Source organism: Felis catus, chromosome A3, assembly GCF_018350175.1.
Source record: "Felis catus isolate Fca126 chromosome A3, F.catus_Fca126_mat1.0, whole genome shotgun sequence".
Classification (NCBI taxonomy): Eukaryota; Metazoa; Chordata; class Mammalia; order Carnivora; family Felidae; genus Felis; species Felis catus.
Genome location: NC_058370.1, coordinates 126,660,199 through 126,681,750, shown reverse-complemented (window position 1 = coordinate 126,681,750; position 21,552 = coordinate 126,660,199). Strand labels below are relative to the sequence as shown.

Here is a 21,552-nt window from a genome sequence, read left to right as displayed (position 1 = left end):
GGAGGAAGTTTTCTTCTAAAAGAAGAAACACCATGTTCACTAAGTGACTTGCTTATGGGGCTCCCCCTAGGGTACTGCATGATGAGAACCCCAGTCTGTCTCTTAAATCTGTGCCCCTTCTACACCCCACCCCCATATGGCCATAGTGGAGGCCTGTCCTTTCTGTCTCCAGATTTCACAGATGCCATGTGGGGGTGCTTTCTGACCTCCACCATGGGTGCCTTCCCTCCAGTTCACAGGTGCCATCCAGACCCATGAGAAAGACCTTGCTCCCTGACTCTTCTGCACTGCAGATGCCTTCTGCAGTGCTTGGAAGATTCTGAACATATTTCATTCTCAAGTAAACAATGTTGGACTTTTTGGATAACTTAGTGATTTAAAATGATTAAATAGCTAACTGCTGGGAGAGATTTGGAAGCATTCTTCTTAGGTGCTGATAAAATATAAATGTATTTTTAGAATAATCTTAGATCTTACCCTAAACATCATGATTGCATATGCAAATTACCTTCTTCAGAGGCTTGCAAACAGCAGTGTAGACAAATGCTTTGGATCCTCTTCCACAACAGGGGACAGGCTTGGGGGAACCAAAGAACAATGGGATTAGGGACAGAGGGCCCCCAATACCTGTTCTCCAGTCACTTGCGTCCCCATCTTGCCTTCCATGAGCCAAATGAAAATGCTGGTGTCTGAGGAAAGACTGTGTTGTGCTTTCTCTTCTCCTCTGCCATTCCTGCTTGCTACTATCCTTATCCCTGTAAGGAGCAAATTTCACCCCCTTTTAGCCTACCAGATACTGTAAACATTGCTCCTTTTGATTCCTATTGTGGGTTTTGATCAAACAAAAACAATGTGAAAATCCAAAGACATCAGCCGGTACTTGGATGAGGTCAAAGAAGGTGTCTTTCACCTTTTCCGTACATCCCTTTGCCCCTGTCCTCTCTCATGTGCCTGGTTCAGGGCCTGGAACTTCACTCTGTGTGGTCTTGCTAGGTGCTAGTCAGAGGCCAGTGGTCAGCAGGTGCTGGGTTGGGGGCGGCTGCTCCACTGCGTGATGTGGGGCGGGAACCCAGGAACACTGGGAGCCTACAGCTTGGAGCAGCTGGCTCTGAGGAATTATTGCAAGTCTGCACAACTTAAAAATCTGCAGTTTGGGGGCGGGCGGGGGAGCGCGGGGGTGGGTCCCCGAGCGTCCCATTTCTCCTCCGGGCGGTTCACTGAGTTCTTGCTCACTGCAGAGGGGCCCGCGACGCCTTCTGGACCGCACGCCGCCCTCGCTGAGGCCCGGGTTTGTTCCTCAACCTCGGCCAAAGGCATCTCCCTCTGACCTCTCTTCCATCCTTCGGGAAGGAGACTCGACTCGTCCCCCTTTCGCTCAGTGCATGTGACTTGGTAGGTAAGTCGAGGAACGGAGCGTGAGAAACAGTCTTGTTCTGCACCGTGCACGAGTCTTCGGGCAGCGGGGCGGCTGGTAAACAGGCAGGACCGGGGCCGTTTTTTTCTTCGCACTTTGTTTTAAAACAAGTTGGGGCCTCGGCACTTCCTAAGAGAATCCCGGCCAATGTACAGAGTGTCGCTTGGGCCGCGACTTCTGGAGAGGCAGTTGCCGGAGGCGCCAGGGCCGCGGAATGAGGTGGTCGGTCTCCCGCTGGGTCGCGGCTCCAGCCCGGAGGGCGCGCAGGTAGGAGGCACTGGGCGCGCTCCTGCTCCCACCCGGACAGGGCACGCGGCTCCGGGGGTGACTCTGCACTCGGGCCTGGGCGGGGGCGCGCGCTCCGCAAGGCCGCCTGTCTTTCCGTGCATCCGCGGGTCGCACTGCCTGAGTCCCGCAACCTGCAATAGCCGGCGTCTGAGCGCCGGGCCCTCCGCCTGGGGAGCGCGGGCGGAGGGCCAGAAGCCAGGCGGCTGCCGAAGCCCGACCAATGGGGCGGCGGCCGAGCAGCCGGCCCCGCCCCGTCCCGCCCCGCCCCGCCCTATTCGCGGCTCCCAGGCGCCTAGCTCCCGCCGGGCGGGACGGACCGACGGACTCAGGCGGGCCACCCCGCTCTCCTCGCCGCCGCCGCGGCGGGCGCGGGGCCGCGCGGCGAGGCCTGATTCCTGCAGCGCGGGCAGGCGGCGTCGCAAAGCGGAGCGAGCTCGAGGCGCCGGGACTCCTGCAGGTACCTGCTCCTGTCCCCTCCTCCGCGCGCACTCCGGCGACTTCCCCGTGCGACCCCGCAACTTTCCCCACCTTTTGCTGCCCCAGCAGCCCCGCGGGCCAGGTCACGGGGGCAAGACCGCGCAGGTCTAGGCCCGCAGGGACTTTGCATTCTGCTGGGCGCCTGTCTCGCGGCGCCCCTCATCCTCCGGTCCTCGGAGCCCGCCGTCGCTGGTAGTCCTAAAGATCCGCCTGTTGCTCGAGCTGCGGGTGGCGAAACTGGCTGGGCCCCTCTGAAGGCCTTGGGAGGGTATCTAGGATCCTCTTTGGGACGTGGGGTGGGTAGCTGCGGGGTAGAGGACGGACCGGAGGCGGGAGAGTCGGGGAGCGGAGGGGGGCGGGGGGGAAGGCGGCACTTTGCGTAGGGCATCCCTGGGGCGTTTCCTTAGCCGGGAAGCCTTTCCTTCTCTTCCTCGAGAGGAGGCGCTTTCCTGGCGAATGTAAGTGCTTCCCCGGCCGCCTGCTCCGCCTTCTTTCCTGGCAGTCCTCCCCTCCCCTTTGCCCTACAGCGGTGCAAGGCGCCCCGCGACAGTTGCAGGGAAGAGCGCACCCAGGGCCCTTGTCCTGGTGCGGCGCTGCGCCCACGGACTGCCGGGGCGCTCGGGGTGGGAGACGCTTGGGGCTTGCAGGGCCCATGTAGACTCGCCCGCCGACTCCTCGGTTTTGCAACGGTGGTGGGGGGTCGGGAACTTCCCTTTCCCGCGCTCCTCGGGGTAGCTGCCGGACCTGTACATGTGAATGGGCTGGTGAGCAAGCCAGACCTTCCGGCAGGAGCCGCGGCAAGCCGGGCTGGGAGCCTTTCGCATTGCAGGGCTCGGTCTCCCCGCCCGTCCCCCCCTCCCCCTGCCTTCCCCGCTCTGTCTCTCCCCATGTCTTTTGGGAAAGGAGCACCTTTTGCGTCCTTGCTGTCACACACATTTCCACAAGGGAGACCGAGCCGGTAGTCTAACTCCGGCAGTCCGCGGCAGGGGTGGAGGACAGCGAAGAACCGCCTCCACCCACCTGAATAACCCCGGGGCTCTGGTTTGAGGCCAGAGCGTGAGCGGGTGGAGCGGGGTTGTGCCTGGTCTTCATAGAGAGCGGACTTGAAGTTCGTCCCGCTCCAGGATTTTGTATTTCATCTTACCCTTTGAGGAGTGGGGCAGGTGAGGAAAACCAGATCGGAAACCTTCCCCTCCCTTTTTCATGTATTTGCTTAAGTGATTTGCATAACTATTTGCATAGAACCGTGTGTGTTTCCCCCTTTTTTAGACTACTTGCAAATACCTTGCCCAGGTAAACAGGAAGCAAGCATTTTCCTGAGCACCTGCCCCTTTGCTAAAGGGAGATGCCCTGGTGCTTCTCTTCCCCACATAGTTCAGGCTGAAAGAGGGCGGAGTTGATTTTGTGGTTGAATTTGGTGTAATATGTCGGTTTCCCTCCTTCCCTGGGTGCTAAATTCCGCGGGGACATGGATTCATCACTTTGCCTTTACAACCAGCTCCCCCTGGGCTAGGCCCTGGGCTCTGCTCTGGGGGATGCGCAGCACAACATGAATCTCTGCTCTCAGTCTAGTTCTGTTCTTCCTTTTTTTTTCCACCAGATTCCTTCCTTCTCTTGATCTGATACTAAATTTGTGTTTTTCACAACTAGGGATTGTCAATATTGGGGTAGGGAGGAGAAGGTGGTCCTGAAGTGCTTAAGAACTCTGAATCCAAAGCAGGCGGTGAATATTCTAAGGAGATTTGTGGGATCTGTTTTAATTCCGGCTTGTGTCTGAGCCATTTTTACCTGGAAAACCAGCCTGAATAAGCCCATTCATCAGTGAGGCAAAGCCAAGCTTTTGCTGGTCAAGTGTATAAAAATAATTAGGGTAGGGGGTGGAGGCAGTCTTCGCTCTGTTTAGAAATATTAAAATATTAAAAATCCAATACTCTGATGCTTGGGTTTGCCAGCAAAGCACCAGCTAAGTATTTTTCCTTCTTCCTTATTGTTTTTTTAAAGAAAGATGGAGAAGAATGGGGACTCCAGACACCTCCTCTATCTTAAGTGAATTTTGCCCTTTGCTGTAATTCTTCCAGGACTCTGCGTCCCTCTCTTCTACCCGAGATCTCAATCTGCCCTGTGTCTGGCATTTGGGGTTGGAATGTGTGCAGCTTTGAGAGAGCAGGCACCACAGGGTTTCCTCCTCCTTTTTTTTTTTTTTTTTTTTTTTTTTAATAGAGAACATTTATTGACTGCATACCATATGCCAGCTACTCTTCTCGGCACTTTTCCAGGCATTATCTCATTTAATCTTCAGAACAACCCCATTAGGGAGTGAGGCTTTCCTTCTTCATCACAGTGTTTCTGGGGAGCCAGCACTAGGTGGGAGCCCTCTAGGTATATTCTGAGTCCCATGGAAGATCAAAAGAGGAGGCTGGGCTTGGGGGTCCCACTAGCAGGCAGGGGCGGCTATCCAGGGTAGTTCCAGGCAGAGGGGAAGGTGGGTGTCTTTACTGCCCTTGCTTCTCAGGTTTCTGGAAGGTAGATTCTCCAGAGTGCCACTTGGGTGAAATGCCCACAAGGATGTGCGGTCCAGTCCTGGTTTCAATCTCTTTATGGCTCCTGGACTTAAGTCACTTTTCATCTCTTGACTCTCAGTCTTTTTAGCTACAAGATCTAGATGTCTAATATTTGTTACTACCCTCTACTAGGCACTATGCTAAAAGCTCTCGATGTATTGACTCATTTCATCCAGATGGCAACCTTTGGAGTTGGGGGTCTATTATTACCTATTTTAGTTTTTAAATATTTATTTATTTTTATTGCAGTATAGTTGATATACAATATTATATTAATTTCAGATATACAACATAGTGATTTCACAATGCCATACATCACACAATGCTCACCACGATAAGTGTAGCAATTATTACCCCATTTTAGATGAGAAAAAAAAAGAGAGAAATGAAATGACTTGTGCAAAATCACACAAGTAGGACTATGTGAAGCCGACATTCTATCCCTGGCAGTCTGGGTGCAGAGCGACTGTGAAATTATGCACTCCTCATTCATCCCTGCAGCCCCAACACTGTGCCCTATGCCAACCAGATGTGACTCGCTGTTACCGAGTGACTTTTTGGCCTCTGTCTCATCCTTAGAAGGAACCTTGAAAACTGCATTAGAGAAATGTTCTTTTGGCTTTTGCCAAAAAAGTCTTCTTTCCAATGTAATTGGGAAAAAGGAAGACAGATCATAAAGATCACGGGCTAGGTAAACATTATGGCTATTTCCAGAAAAAGTGCTTCTTATCCATGAGAAATCCAGAAAAATCGTAGAACACTTTGTCTTCTGAGTCAAATCCGTCAAGAAAGCCAATAAGTAACCAACCTACGAGAATCTATTGTGTGGGTGCCATGTGCCCAGTACTGCAGATACCAAGGGCAGGCAGAATAAAAGATGTGTGTTCTCTGAGCCTGAACACACAGTGGACCTGGAAACTCAAGGTTAACAAGCAGGAGACAGGTCAATACAAGATGCTAAATATTTGCCTGATGAAAGTCACAAACTGTCACATTTGTATAGCCTACTATAGTTTGCAGAAACTTTCGCAGGGTTATCTCCTTTAAGTTCTAGTAACAGAGTGTGATAAGCAATGGACAGGTGGTGGTTTGGAAGCCCAAGTTGCAGATGAAGAAAACAAGGCAAAGTGAGCCACTTGGAATTGGTCATAGCAAGGGGTCTTCTGACTCCAAAGGCATCATCTGTCTGCCTCTCCAGTAAGGTCGTGGATGTGGAGGGTCCTTGGAGGTGGCTGATTGTGAATTTCATCCTGAAACTGGCTTTTGGGCACTGCTCTTGGCAGTCAGGAGGCACAGGGAAGGAGGAGAAAATATTTATTGCTGTTGTTTTATTTTTGCATTCAGGAGCCTGGTATGGGAAACGTGGAGAGAAATCCCAATTACGAATTCAATAACAATGTTGAGAATGTGCAATCAAATGTAGAATCTGACTTAGAAGAATTTCCGTCCCTGCCTTCCTTTATCATTTTTCTTTCTCTTATCATTTCTTTGTGGGCAAGGGGGTCTTGCTCTCCTTGGAATCCTGCAGAGCCTTGCACCATGGTTTGCTTGGAGTAGGTACCCTTTAAAATTATCTTTAATTGCACACATGTTGAATGATAAGGGGCTAACATCTGCTTTTAGCTAATAATGTTACAGATTAGCAGTTAATGTTGATAGCAGCTGGCTTCAGTGTGCTTGAGGAGGTCCCTGGTGAATGAAAGCCTCTTGCTCATCATCCTGAGCAGATCATCTGGGCTCAGCTGACCTTCTAGCAGATGCTTATCAATGTTGACTTAACAATGAACTTATGTAACCATATGTATCCTCTTTACATATAAAAATATGTATAAGCATTCATTCCACAAGGATTGGAGTACTTACCCAGCATTAGGCACTGTTAGGTGCTAGTATGCTGTGGTAAAAAAAACAGACATGTAGGGGTGGGAGGTGGATGGGGAGACAGATATTAAACAAAGAAATACAAACATTTAGGGGCGCCTAGGTAGCTCAGTCGGTTAAGCGTCCGGCTTCAGCTCAGGTCATGATCTCGCGGTCTGTGGGTTCGAGCCCTGCGTTGGGCTCTGTGCAGACAGCTCAGAGCCTGGAGCCTGCTTCGGATTCTGTGTCTCCCTCTCTCTATGCCTCTCCTGCTCATGCTCTCACTCTCTTTCTCTCTAAAAAAAAATAAGATGAAAACATTTTAAAAAAGGAAACAAACATTTAAGGATTGGCAGGTGCTCTAAACAACTTCCTAGGAGAGAGGAATAAGAATGGGGAAGGCCCTAGTTAAGATGTGGGAGCTGGGAAGACCTTTCTGAGGAAGAGACTTTTCATTCGGAGGGATGGACAGGAGTTGATCAAATGAGAAGTTTATCAAATGAGAATTCCAGGCTGCGGAGGGATGTGAAGCTTTGAAGGCAAGGATGCACACTGAGCCTTGGAGGAACTTCTGGAGAGCGGGGTCGGGTGGCTGGGTTGAGGCTGGAGAGGAGGACAAGGGCAGATCATGCCGCACCCTTTATGCCAGATTGGGGACCTTAGAGTTTATCCAGGGGTCTGTGGGAAGGAGCTCATGGATTTGTAGGAGGAGGGTATCGGGAGCCAATTCATATTTCTGCAAGATCACCTGTGAAGAACAGATCAGAGAGGCTCAGGCGTGGCAGTTGGGAGCCTCCTTGACTGGAGTGTCAGAGAGTTAGGACCTAAAGCCAGCTCGGACCGAGTGAAAAAGAGTGCGAGGGGAGGAAGTGGAGGCCACATCTGTGCAGGTTGGTTCTGAAAGGGACTGGAGAGACTGAGCGGGTGCCGGATGAGGTGTGAGGCTATGCCCGTCTGTGTGGAAGCCACCCTGGCCGAGGGTAGGGAACTGCACCCACGTCCTCAGTGAACCAACATGTCCACGTCTCTGTGCTTGGAGTTATATGGCACTTGCACTTCTAGAAGATTAGAAATGTGAATCCTGTTCTGGCTTTGTCACTAACTGCTGGGGAAATTTGAGCTTATCTCTTGTCCTTCTCTGTGTGTTTTTGTTCTTGTTTTCCTCACAGCCTGGTGATTTTATGATTTAAAAAAAAATAGGTGATCTGTCTATGGATACTTTTCTTCAGTCGTATCATTCGGATGTGTTAATTTGGATCGTTTTCATAAATTGAATTAGGAGAACTATGAGTGGGTATGTGGAACATTTGTGGTGAGATTCGAAGCATTTGCTCTTTGATGATTACCAACTGCCTTAAATGGAGAGACACCAGTGATAGGCCTGGTGGTGTGGAGATGCTGAGCCCCACCGAGATATGTGGGAGTGAGGCCTGGTGGAGAGCCCCGGGTATGGCTAAGCCAACTTTCTGTGTCTCGGTGGAATCCCTCACCACCTGCTCTTCATCACGTGAGACTCTTCCTCCTTACCCATGGGTATCTTATGAAAAGATTCAGGAGAGATACCTGGGGACCCAGGTTTACCAGAATATGCTGGACTAAAGACCAAGAATGAACATCACAGGTAGCCTGATGGGGCCTTGAAAAAGTGATCAATTTGTAGCTGTGTGGAATGAGAATATAGATAGGACCATGGAACTGAAAGATACCCCCAGATCAGTTAAGACATTTGCTGCTTCCTGATGACTTCTTTCAGGAATGCTGACTTCTCTCCTGGGAAATAATTATTGTGGTGAGATAAAAGAATGCCAGCAGACTAAAATTTGGGGTTTGAACATACCCTGTTTTTTGTTTGTTTTGTTTTGTTTTTTGGTTTTTTTAAGAGAGAGAGCATGAGCGGGGGAGGGGCAGGGAGAGAAGGGGGCAGAGGATCCCAAGAAGGCTCTGTGCTGACAGGTCGACAGCAGCAAGCCCATCTCGGGGCTTGAACTCACTGACCATGAGATCACGACCTGAGCCGAAGTCACATGCTCAACCGATTGACACCCAGGCGCCCCAAACATGCCCACATTGTGTAACTTTCATTCTGCTGTGGACTGGTCTGGCTTTCTTAAGCCCTGACTGACGTGCCAAGGTGACCCTAAAAGCATTTCCTGGGATTTACTTAAGGTAAACAATTTAATTGGCCAGAGGGGTGGGAGAACTTGGTAGCTACAGACTGTGGTTGGTAGGTCTGGACTGAGAGGAGGTGCCTGGGTTCTGGCAAAAGGTTATATCAGTATGCTTGTCTTTGAGGTCAATAAATATACCTTCTGTGCCGTGTTTTTCTTGTGGGTTTTTAAAATTCCCAGTATTCTAAGTGTGGTACCCTCATGAGGCTGCTGACTTCAAACCTCTTCCTACCCTCCTCCTCTTGGTGATTAGACAATGCCTGGTCATGATTTAGCCCTGGGGCTATTTCAGGGTTGACTCTTCTCCTCCTCCAGGCTAAATGTGTAAATGCAAAGTATCTTTGTGTGGCAGTGTCCTATCTACCTAATCTTTATCTATCTATCTATCTATCTAATCTATCGATCGTCTACCAATCATCTCTGTCAAAGAGTGAAAGGATCTCCATAAGCCTATCTTTTCTCACCATCTCCTTAGATCACAAATCTACAGGATGGACTCTCTGGATATGCAAAAATAGGAACCTCATGGAAGTTCATATGATGCCTGAGAACTTCACCTTTTATGCAGTTTCCCCAGACTTTCTGATCTGATTAAAAAGCACATGTCAGTGTCGTGCATCTTTGTGGTGAGGGGCACCAAGTTTTCTTCTCCTGGTGCCCCCCAGACTTAAAATGTGGATGCTCTAGTGCATTTTGCCTTCTCTTCCAGTGTCCTTTATGTGGGGCTTAGAAACCGAGAGTACAGGATGAAGTTGTGCCATGTGGTCCTAAACGAATGGGTTTGCTTTTAGCTGCTTTTGGCCAGTTGCTGCTGTCAGCCAGAAACATCATTTAAAATTGCACAAGCCAGCCCTGTTTTACAGCCCTTCCCTCATACGGTAGGGTTCGCCACTCAGAGATAAATCCTACGCAAGCATTTATTAGACACCGGGGTTAGGTTTCAGAATGCCCACAGATGCAGAGGCAAGTTGTAAAGGGTGGGAAGCTAGAAGGTTCGTACTGGAACTCCAGGATTGGGAGGTGTAGAAGAGAGGTGGCCGTTCTCTCCCCTGGCAGCAGGGTCCTGCTCCACACACCGTGCACTCAGACACGTGCCCCACAGGTGTGCTCACTGGTGTGAGCAGCTCAGCTGATGGCACAGAAGTAGACAAACCACAGACAAGTAGTAACTGGGTATAGAGTTTCAGTTTGACAAGATGCAAAGAGTTCGGGAGATAGAAGGTACTGATGGTTGTATGTTAGGAATTAAAAAAAAATTTTTTTTTAATGTTTATTTATTTTTGAGAAGGAGAGAGAGACAGAGCGTGAGGAGGGGAGGGGCAGAGAGAGAGGGAGACCCAGGATCCGAAGCAGGTTCCAGGCTCTGAGCTATCAGCACAGAGCCCGACGCGGGGCTCGAACTCACAAACCACGAGATCATGACCTGAGCTGAAGTCGGATGCTTAAACGACTAAGCCACCCAGGCGCCCCAGAAATACTTTTAATACCACTGAACTGTACCCTTAAAAATGGTTACTATGGTAAATTATATGTGCTGTGTATTTTTTCACAATAAAAACAATTTGATGAAAAAAAAAAGAAATTGAGATTCTAATCCTATGAAAAATAGCATTCTCAGATGTTTTGGTCTCAGATTCTTTACATGCTTAAAAATTATTGAACCCCCCCCCACCCACCCACCCACAAAGCTCCTGTTAGTGTGAATTATAACTATCAGTATTTTTTGGATACCATTAGTTTATTATAAAAGAGAGACATAGAAATTATACTACATGATGAAAGATTTCACAACTTCAGTTATGAATGGGCAGCTTTACATGTAGCATTTTTTTTTAAGTTAATTTATTTGGAGAGAGACAGAGAGAGAGAGAGAGAGAGAGAGAAAGTGAGCACAAGTGGGGAGAGGGGCAGAGAGAGACAGAGAGAGAGAGTCCCAAGCCAGGCTTTGTACCGTCAGTGCAGAGCCCGATGCGGGGCTCCAACTCATGAACGGTGAGCTCATGACCTAAGCTGAAGTCAGATGTTTAACTGAATGAGCCACCCAGGTGCTCCGATACCATTTCAATAATGTGTTTTAGTTTACATACTTTCCAAGAATGTCACCATCTCTAAATAAAAAGTCCTTGTCTTCTAGAACTAGTTTGGTGCCTCCATATTCTGGGTTGAAACCTTGATGTCCAACTTCCACACCAACTGGGTGAATCTCTCCACCCTTTCCTTTAGAGCCCCATCCAACGGCTTCTGCTGTTGCTTGCAATATTTTTTCCTTGAGATTTTTCTGGAAGCATCATGCCTCCTTTGGTTACAGTTTCATACACACTCCTTTCAACTAAAATTTGGTCAAAGAAGTAAAGAAACTTTCTAAATGCCTGCCCCACCATCACTCTGGCTGCTGCAGTGCGTACTCTCATTTATCAATATATATGTTAGAAATTAAAATAGTTATATTTTAGGAGCACCTGGCTGGCTCGGTTGGTGGAGCATGCGACCCTTAATCTCAAGGTTTTGAGCTCGAACCCCCTGTTGGGTGTAGAGATTACTTAAAAAATAAAATCTTGGCTGGGGCGCCTGGGTGGCTCAGTCAGCTGAGCATCTGACTTAGGCTCAGGTCATGATCTCACAGCTTGTGAGTTCGAGCCCCGCGTCGGGCTCTGTGCTGGCAGTTCAGAGCCTGGAGCCTGCTTCAGATTCTGTGTCTCCCTCTCTCTCTGCTCCTAACCCACTCGCATTCTGTCTCTGTCTCTCTCAAAAATAAATAGACATTAAAAAAACTTAAAAAACAAAAATCTTGGGGCACCTGGGTGGCTCAGTCGGTTGAACGTCCAACTTCGGCTTAGGTCATGATCTCATAGCTCGTGACTTTGAGCCCGCGTGGGGCTCTGTGCTGACAGCTCAGAGCCTGGAACCTGCTTTGGATTCTGTGTCTCCCTCTCTCTCTGCCCCTCCCCTGCTTGTGCTGTCTCCCTCTGTTTCACAAAAAATAAAATAAAAATTTAAAATAAAATCTTAAAGAGGTTAAAATTTAAAGTATTAATTATTAATTCATTTAAAATAATAATAGTAATCTCATTACATGTTAATATAAATGACATATCTTTATGAAAAATTGTTTTTTTTTCAAAACAAAAACAATGCAAGAGTAGCATTATTTTATATTTTTACAAATGTATTTATTGTCTGGTTTAATGGAAGGCAGGGGGATTCTTAGCCTTGCTTCTCTGTGTAGTCTGTGATCTCACACATCATATACTCCCTGGAAAACTCCTCGGCCACTTATGAGAGAATGAGAGTAAACAGGAAAATAACATCTTCGTTTATTATGAAAATGAGTTTTTTATCTCATGGACCCTTTAAAGGGTCTTAGGAACCCCAGGGGTCCCCTGACCACACTTTGAGAACTACTGCTATAGAATAAATCTGCCACCAAGTTAATTTTTTGTTATGTTCTTTGTTTTAGTCTCTTTTCATCAAATGTTATAGGAACTTGAACTTTAGCAATTCAATGTGTTGCTTATCTGTGATTTCAAATAAAAGAACTAGGTGACTAGGTGGCTCCTTGGGGGGGGGACACATTATTTTTCTCTTGTTTATGTAACAAACAAGCAACAAAAAAACCCTGTTTGCACCATTCTGTTGTTAACTTTTTTAGAAGCTACAAAATTGATCTAGCGTGTACCTGTTTGGAATTCCCCTTGCTAAACTGACTTGAGTAGGAAACTCAAGACATGGAAAATTTTGAGCGTGAAAATCAGCTAAAGCAATCCAATGTTTCCTTCAGGGTATGCAAAGTTTGCTTTTTTTCAAGTGTTCGTTCCTATTTTCTGTGGAGTGAAGACATTCTTTCAGCTTCTCTGGGGAAAGTCTGCACCTGTCCCGGGGTGGTGCCCAGAGCTCTCTCCTGGGGCATGGTCCTGAGCTGTGCTCTCTCATGGATACTGTGCTCTTCAGAGAATCTCCTTTTCCTCCCTCCAGCTCTGCCCCACCTCCTTCTTCCTTGTCTTGAGAACTTGGAAACTCAAGGAGGAGATTGCGTTTAGGAAACAAACTGGAAAAAAGAGAGGTGTGAGATCTAATTTTAACAAGTCCAACTGAAAGCTTTTTGGCTTGCATTGTCTGGGGAATCTCATTATTTCTATTTTTTTTTTCATGTTGATGAAGTATGGAATTAGTCACAGCAGATAGTCCTGGGGAAAGCTTTAAAAAAATCCTCCCAGGATAGCTTCTAGGAGCTGGATGTGGATGTTTGTGAAGAAGAACATTTCTTTCTACCTTCCAGATAATGGATTGGATACTAAAGGAACTATCGTATTTATTTGACGGTATCTTTTAAAACGTTAAATGCAACTTTTGTTTTTTCACCCCATGAAATAGCCACTGTGGCAGCTTACTACAGCAACAGACACTTGGCTCTCTGGGTTTGTTGTGAATGTGCTGAGGAGTTATGATTTGCCAAAAGCAGTCTGTTACTTCCAGCAGCAATAAGCGCTTTTCTACAATCCTTTGGAAAAGCCCTAATGTGTCTGGCGCTCCCGGTTGGAAGAGGCCGCTGAATGTGTCCTTTCTGGAGGGGCTCCCCGACCAGACCTTTCCTTTAGGAGTAGTTTCTGCTTGCAGACCTTCAGAAGGTCCCCAGTTCCTGCTTGTTTCCAGGTGTGCTTTTTTTTTTTCAGACTTCTCTTTGACCCTGAGAGCCACCGATTGCCTTGGGACAAAAATCCTGTCTGTTTAGTGAGCCAACCCCAGTATCTCCTGCTGGTATCCCAAGAACCCTCATAGATGTGGGAACTATCCAAAGGTCTTATTTCACACCGGCGTGTAAAGACTGAGCTTGTAGCCTTTTCTGCTGCTTTTGAGAGGGGAGTGGGGGGTGAACTCAAGGATGGTGCTTGCTGAAATGGAGCCAGGGATGTACTGAGAGGGGCACGGGAGACCAGGGCCCTGCCGGCTTCCCCGTGTTGCAGGTGGTTCCGCTGAGGTGTGTGCACCTGGCGGAGTGAAAAGAGCATCAAACGGAGAGGAGAATTTCTGTGTAGAATTCCAGCTCTGACTCACATGATAATGATAATGATAATGAACACTGTGTAGCACTTGCATTGTGTGCTGGGCACTGTTCTAAATGTGGTATACATATCAACTCGCTTCATTCTCATAGCAATTTAAGGTAGGCATTATCATTTTATCTTAAGTGAAATTATATTTCTTGTTCTATCTATATCATCTCTATCTATCTATCTATCTATCTATCTATCTATCTATCTATCTATCATCTATTTATCTATCTATCATGTACTTATCTATCGATCAACAGACAAGGAAACATCTAAGAGATTTTAATAATTTACCCACGTATACAACTAGAACTTGGCACGACTGAGATTCAAATCCTGGCAGGCCAGGTACAGCCTCTGCTCTTGTCTACAAATTTGAATCTCAGCTCTGCCCCTTATGGTGGGAAAGTTATTTAACCTCTCTGGCCTCAGTTGCTCATCTGCCGAGTGGGGATGATAATAGCATCTACCTCAAGGTAGATGAAATATTTAAAGCAGCGCCTGGTACAACGTAAGCGCCGTATAAGGGCTTACTAGAGATTATTTTTGTAATGGAGACTGTAAAGAAGACTGAGTGTATATACTTCATAGAGGTAAGCACAGGAAAAAATTTGATTCTTTTACTGATTGCGTGTATCTACAACGACTTTGTAGATATTTTGAAGCTCTTGGTGGAAAGAGCCTGAGTCGATGAAAACTCGTATTCGTCATCCCACACTTATTTAGGGGGATAAGACAGAAGTACAGTTAGTTTTAAGGACATGAGCCTCGTGTGTAAAGACAGCCAGCAGAGCACCGCCAAGAGGAGCAAAGTGTGAGCAGCTTCCCCAACACGAGCCTCCCCAGGAAAGCTGGGCTCGGGCACTGGGCTCGCTGTCTGTCCTGTGTGCTTAACACTTCTGAACCTCATCCAGAATGGCGGATCATAATAATGCCAGCCTTTCTGGGTTGGTTTGGGGATTAAAGAAGTTCGTCCACTCATTCATTGTCTCCTGCTAGGCATTAAGGATGCAAAGGTTAAGAAAAAATAGGCCCCGCCTTTGTGGGGCTCCCAGTGCTGTGGTGGAGGCTTCTGGGAAATTGTTCTACTCCAGGTTAGCAAGTTAAATACTCAATGGAGGCAGGCAATGGCGGAGGGGGCCAGTGGCTGGTTTTAGGGTAGAGAGAGATCTGGGGTCAGGGCTCGGTTCTGGAGAATATGATAGAGAATATGAGTCTTGAGGGGCATTCTGAGCAGATAGATAAGTGAGAAGTCAGGGGTACTTTTGGAGAATTTCAGGTAATTCTTTATAGTCCTAGAGTTGAGTTCGGTTGTGGAATGTGAGGATAATGGATGAGGAAACATAATGACAGCTAACATTTGATTGAGCATTTACTATGTACTAAGCACAGATAGCTTTATTTTTGTTATCTCATTTTTAAAGATTTTCTTTCTTTTTTAAATGTTTATTTTTGAGAGAGAGAGAGAGAAAGAGAGAGCATGTACACATGCATGAGCGGGGAAGGGGGAGAGAGACAGGGAGACAGAGAATCCAAAGCAGGCTCCATGCTGTCAGCACAAAGCCTGATGTGGGGCTCGAGCCCATGAACCGTGAGATCATGACCTGAGCTGAAGTCGGATCCTCAACCAACTGAGCCACCCAGGTGCCCTTATTCTCATTTTAAAACTTCATGATGGCTCTATGTGGTGTGTGATACTTAGTATCCATGTTTTACAAATGAAAAAACAGAGGCTCGGAGAACTTCAGTGATTTGCTCAAGGTTGCACAGCTAGTGCTGTTGAAGCTGGGATTCAGACTCAAGCAATCTGGATCCAGAGTTTATTCTGAAGGGCAAGGGAGCTATCAGAGGGCTTTAAGCCTGCACATTTTAGAAGGTAGTGTGAACTTGAGATGGGCAAAAAGGTAGGGGATGGGGGGAGGTCTAAGGCAGGGAAGATACTAAGAAATGTATTGTAATAAACCATGGAAAAATACTGAGTGTCTGAATTAAAGCAGAGGCGGGAGGGACAAGGAAAGGAAAGGAATTTGAGAAATGTTGGGGAATAGAGGATGAAGGGAAGTGTGGACATGTTTATTTTAAGGTCCCAATGGGACATTCAAATGGACACGTCCAGTAGGCAGTTACAAGAGTTTTAAATGTAGTGGGGAGATCCGGGTTGGAGATAATGAAATTCCCAGGGAGAGGAGTAGAGGGATACGAGGAGCCCCTGGGGCTGCAGTGACCCAGATCTGAGGCCTGCAGATTGTATCCGGCTACAGATTTGTTTGATTTGGCTCACAGCAGTAAAACATTAAAACCAATAGTTGCCAACATTTAGAAAATTGGGAAAGTTCACATAAAAACAAGATTTGTGGGTGTTCTTGGCAAACTGGGCAATCCGACCACCTGATGTGCACAAACAAGGGACAGCAGTCCCCTTTCAGCAGGGCCGGTGCTCTGCAGCTTGTCACCGTGGCCGGATGTCCTCTTTTTTTTTTTCATTTCAGGCACCTGGCCCCTGCAGGTATTTTATTTTGTGACCCCAGATTTAAGGTTTGGGAAGGTGAAGCCGGTGTGCCACAGGAAGCCAAGAATGAGTAGTCAGACAAGTGGCACCAGTGAACTGGGAGGGGCCGGGAGGTGGCTGGGAGGTGGGAAGTGGACAGTGACACATGCCTTGGACATGTAGGTCTGGTGCAGAAGTCATCCTGAGGTGCCCTCAGCAAAAACACTTCGTGGAGTGTCAGGGCAAGAATTGCACAAGAGGAAGGAAGGGTGAGTGTAAACGATGATTTTAAGAAGCTGTGTTGTGAAGGGCAGTTGGGGTTGGGAGAGTTTTATTTTTCAGTATGTGAGTGAGTCGAGCATATAAGGATGTATGTGATATAAAATAGTACTTTCTCTGTCCTCAACTCACAGTTTGGAACTACAAGGAATCCAGGCTTTGCTTTGGTGGTTCTTACTGAAACAGAGTGCTCCAGGATGTGGAACGGAATGAGGTGCTTTGCATGTCTGTGAAGTCCGCCCTGCCAGCCACAGATCTTCCCAGGGCTATCTGCATTTTTGCTAGTCTGAGTAACAGTGCCTTAAAAGGGGCCCCTGTGCGTTTCAGCAGAGCTGGCTAAGTTGAGCAGTGTCCATGTGGTGACTTGCATTTACTCATGTGTTTGTATGCTGTCCATTTCCTCCTGCCGTTTGCCAGGTGGAATCTGTGTGATGGTCTTATCAAGTAGCATCACTTCTCTGGCAGCTTGGGTTCATGGGCCTTTTATTGGTTGTATGCCATGTGCCAATTTTCCCATTTACTTTTTTGTATTTGTTTTATGATATAACTTGACCTGATAACCTATTGTGTGTGTGTGTGTGTGTGTGTGTGTGTGTGTGTGTGTGTGTGAACTTGTCTATCTCGCCTTTTGATGAAAACCCTTTTTATTAAGGAAGAAAATGCATCTCCTTCTGCAGTGGCTGATAAATCAGCTGCCTTTCTTCTGTGGTGACCACAACTTCAGAAACACATTTGCTGTGATTTTTCTTTTCTCCCAATAGCACAGTAGACAGACAGACTTTAAAATTCGACATAGGATAGAAGCAGCCAGTAGCCAAGCTATGTGACAAATGTGCTAACTAATGAATTCAGCAAATCATTTTTAAGAACCTACTGTGTGTCAGACGAGGTTATAGGCACTTGGGCTATGGTGGTATTTAAGACATAAAAAGTCCTGCTTGCACTGAGCTCATATCTGAGTGGGGGAATAAATAATAAATATGATAAAAAAAAACCAGTATATGTCTTTAAGTCTATTTTAGGGAGTGATAAATGCTAAGGAGAAAAAATATAGCAAGGAGTGGGGGGATAGGAGTTTCGTTGGGGGGTATTTTAGGTAGGGTAACTGAGGAAGGGCTCATTTGGAAGGTATTTGAGTCCAGGCCTGAAGAGAGTGGGGAAGCCATACAATCCCCTGTGGATAGAACATTCCAGGGACAGAGATCAACCAGTGCAAAGGCCCCGAGGCAGGAATGATTAAAGAATAGCATGGACACCAGTACGCCAAGGGGAATGAAAGAGAGAAAGGAGAAGGAGGTGAAATCAGATAAATAAAATGGAGGAAGGGAGCTTTTGCTCTGAGCAACATGGAAGTCACTGAAGAGTTGAACACAGGAGTACATGGTGTGATGTACATTTTAACAGGATCCCTAGCTAATGGAGTCTTAATCCTTTCTGTGCCAGGGACCCCTTTGGCAGTCTGGGAGCCTAGGGACCACTTTTCAGAACAGTGCTTTCAGATACAAAAAATAAGAGCCACAGACTATAAAGGAACCCAACTGTATGGAAATGCATACAGTTACCAAAACAGTTAAACCACCTTATGATTTAGTGATATGTGTGCTTCTTTATCAGCTCCTTAAGGATGACCTAGCAGTTGGTCTGTTACCACTGTGATTTCAAAGAAACAATGAACTTGTGTGATTATTTTCTGAGGCCTGCAACAATTCTGCTATGATACAGGATTGTCTGGAATTTCTAGTGGGGTGAAGTCACTGGTACTGCTCTTATTGCCCTGGGCCACTGCCTGCATTTTTAAGGGGGGATTCCTAACTTCAGTGAAAAATCAAGATTTTTTTGCCACCCCCTGTCTAAATCCAGGGACCTCTTGAATTCTCCCTACCGACCCCTGCTTTCCTGCTCTGTTAAGTGGAGTTGCAAAAGAGAAGTGGGTGAATTCATGGAATGTTGCCCACGGTTCTGGCCTGATCAGTCTGTGCTTCCATAGACACTACTGGGGTTCACTGTTTGCCACCTTTGATCGCTGCAGTTCCCGGGGGATTGCTGTACCCAACACCAGCCTCTAATTTTTGAGATGTTCTGGGAACAACGATAACTCCAAGAGGTTTTTTTGTTTTTGTTTTTGTTTTTTTTTTTTATGTCTCCCTGACTGGTTCCTTGTGGCTAAACAGTTCAGGAGACCTGAGTTATGGTCCCTGTTTCAGCAGATTTTCTGTATGGCCACCTGTAATCCTTTCTCCTTTCCTAAAGGATATCACTCACCTGGGTGATTCCTGGCTCACAAAGGTGTGGGTAGTGCAGGTAGAGTTCTTTATATTCTATATGAATAGCTCTAGGTCATAGGGCTCCATTAGCCAGACTCGACTATTTTCTGCTCTCTGTACGTAACACAAGCTTTCCAGTCCCGCGGCTTTGCGTACATTCCTTCCTCTCCTTGGAGAACGGCCTTTTTACACTTACTTGTCTCCTTTACTTGTTTATGTCTGACCCCACTCTCAAGGCTCAGCTCAAATGCCACCCATTCCTGTCATTCTCCCTACTTCCCGATCCCAGAGGGACCCATTACCTTCTCTGAATTTCCATGGAACTTTCTTGGTACCTCTCTTCAGGGTACCTGACATCTCCCGCCTGTACTACACTTATTTATTTACCTACGTACCCTCCTATAACCGCTTCTAAGCAACTCTAAGCTCTGAGGGCCAGAGTCATGTTGTCCTTTGATTTCTGTAGTCCCTGGGACAGTGCCGGCCACAAAGCAGACGTGGATCTACGGCAGAAGCTTATGATTCTCACAAGGAGTCCATCGGCCGAGGGTCCCACCTCCGCCAAGTCTGTACGTTCACTTGATGTCCACCCCCTTTCCTTTCCCCAAGTCCTGCCTAAGCCTACTTTCAATTGTTTATTTTTCCAAATAGAAATGACTGTTTACACAAGTGTTTCTTAATGCTTGCAAAGAAAGTCACACAATGTTGAGAGGTACGGAGTAGAAAGCAAAAACCACCCTGAATTCGATCACCCAGAGAGAATGCATTTAACATTTTAGTGTATATTCTTATAGATTATTTTTTTTTCACTTTGTAAAGTTAGACATATTTTATAAGGATCAGATCATGCCATATATTGTATTATAAGTATTTTTCTCTTTTTTAGCATATTTTGATGATTTTCTCATGAATCTAGAGGTAGTAGAGCATCGATTGCAGGTAACAGGATGGCTTTAGAGTGTTATTGCTCAGATTCAAACCATGAGTCTATCACTTAGCTGTTGACCCTGGAGAGTTAGTTAATTTCTCTATCTACCAGTTTCTCCACCTGTAAAATGAATCCAATAAAAATACTACCTGTTCAAGTGTCATGAGGATTAAATGGTTCAGACGTGCAAACACTCAGAGGTATTGAGACACCTGATTCAGTATACGGGACCTCCTTCCATTATTATGATTTTGGTGTTTTTAATGGCCACAGACTGTTACATTACATGGCTACCTCCTAATCTGACTATTTCCCTGTTGATGGACGTTTAGCTTGCCTTCGAATTTTTACGCTTATGAGTAACCACTGATGCAGTGAACATCCTTGGATACCCATCCTTGCACACTTGTCTAATTCATTCCCTCAGGATACATTCTCAGAGGTGGAACCACAGCTTTGTAATACACATTGCTACAGTGTCCTCCAGAAGGTTTCCGTTTACCTGTTCCCAATCACAATTATCCTGGCATGCTATGTTTCTCCCTCTCTACGCTACAGAACTGCTTGCTTTGAGTTGCTCTTTTTGTCACTGTGTTAGTGCAGACACTTGATGCATCAGCCATTGAAAACATGGGGACGAATGAGACAGAGCACAGGGCCTAAAGCTCCTGGGTGGGCTGATTTGCCTGCCTGTTACCTGGCTGCAGCCTGAGCCCCAGATTTCAGCCAGTCATGCTTTAGGGGGTATCTGCAAGTGGGGGTGTCTGGTGGAATAGTGGCAGCCATATGGGCCACTCAGGGTGGTCCCAGAGCCTTGTTAACACATGGGGATGACCTTGCTGCGATCAGTGACCATGAGATTTCTCTCCCTCTTTTGAAGTGCACACCCTTCCACAGGGCTTTTCCTTACTCTCCGTTCTGAAGATTGCCTTTGGAGGTGACTCAGTGACTCAGCAGCAGCCTGCTGTCTCCCTCTGTTCCCCAGGGAGGGTTGTCTAGGAACATAAAACCCGAGAAGAGGAAAGTGGTATTTAGTTACCCGTGGTTCAAGCCTTAGGGATTTCTGGAGATGGTATTGCATTTGCTCATTCTGGATGGCCAAGAAAATATCATTTATATTAACTTTTCAAGTACAATTTAGAGCCTTTGCTTTGGAAGGTACTTACTGGTTTCCTCCCTGAAGACTAGAACTTGTATAATTTTATTTTCATTATTATTTTTTATAAATTTATTTTTAATCCCTGAATGTATTAGACCCTGAGAAGTTTTCACTTTCTTCTTGGGACACAGCAAATTTAAAAAAATTTTTTTTTCAACGTTTATTTTATTTTGGGGACAGAGAGAGACAGAGCATGAACGGGGGAGGGGCAGAGAGAGAGGGAGACACAGAATCGGAAACAGGCTCCAGGCTCTGAGCCATCAGCCCAGAGCCCGACGCGGGGCTCAAACTCCCGGACCGCGAGATTGTGACCTGGCTGAAGTCGGACGCTTAACCGACTGCGCCACCCAGGCGCCCCGAACAGCAAATTTTTTAAAAAGTGTTCGTTAATTCAAGGATTTCTCATATTAATGTATATCTTGAAATTTGATAATTTGGAAAAACTAAGTAAGTCAGGGATATTCTTAGTAATCTGCTGTCTGAATCAACTGGAAAGTGTTGTATTATTCTGACTTCTTTGGATTATAGGATTTAAATATAACTACAATTTTTCTGGGACACTAAATCTGATTTTAGACTGATTGTGATATCTTAATTTTATTTAAGCAAAACCCCAGA

At 46.5% G+C, this 21,552-nt stretch overlaps 1 protein-coding gene and 1 pseudogene across 3 annotated transcripts in view; one reads left to right on the top strand and one right to left on the bottom strand.

Annotated features, from left to right (window-relative positions):
- Window positions 1-1,247: 1,247 nt before the first annotated feature.
- Window positions 1,248-21,552, top strand: part of KCNS3 (potassium voltage-gated channel modifier subfamily S member 3) — a 39,376-nt gene continuing 19,071 nt past the window's right edge. Inside the window, exon 1 of one of the 3 annotated variants that reach the window (XM_023252081.2) lies at window positions 1,248-1,392. The gene's annotated coding sequence lies outside the window, so the exon portion shown is untranslated. Of the gene's footprint in view, window positions 1,397-2,025; window positions 2,160-21,552 lie in introns of those variants that run through there. The other 2 variants (XM_023252080.2, XM_011281314.3) reach the window with 2 other exon arrangements.
- Window positions 10,798-11,149, bottom strand: LOC101082053 (annotated as a pseudogene).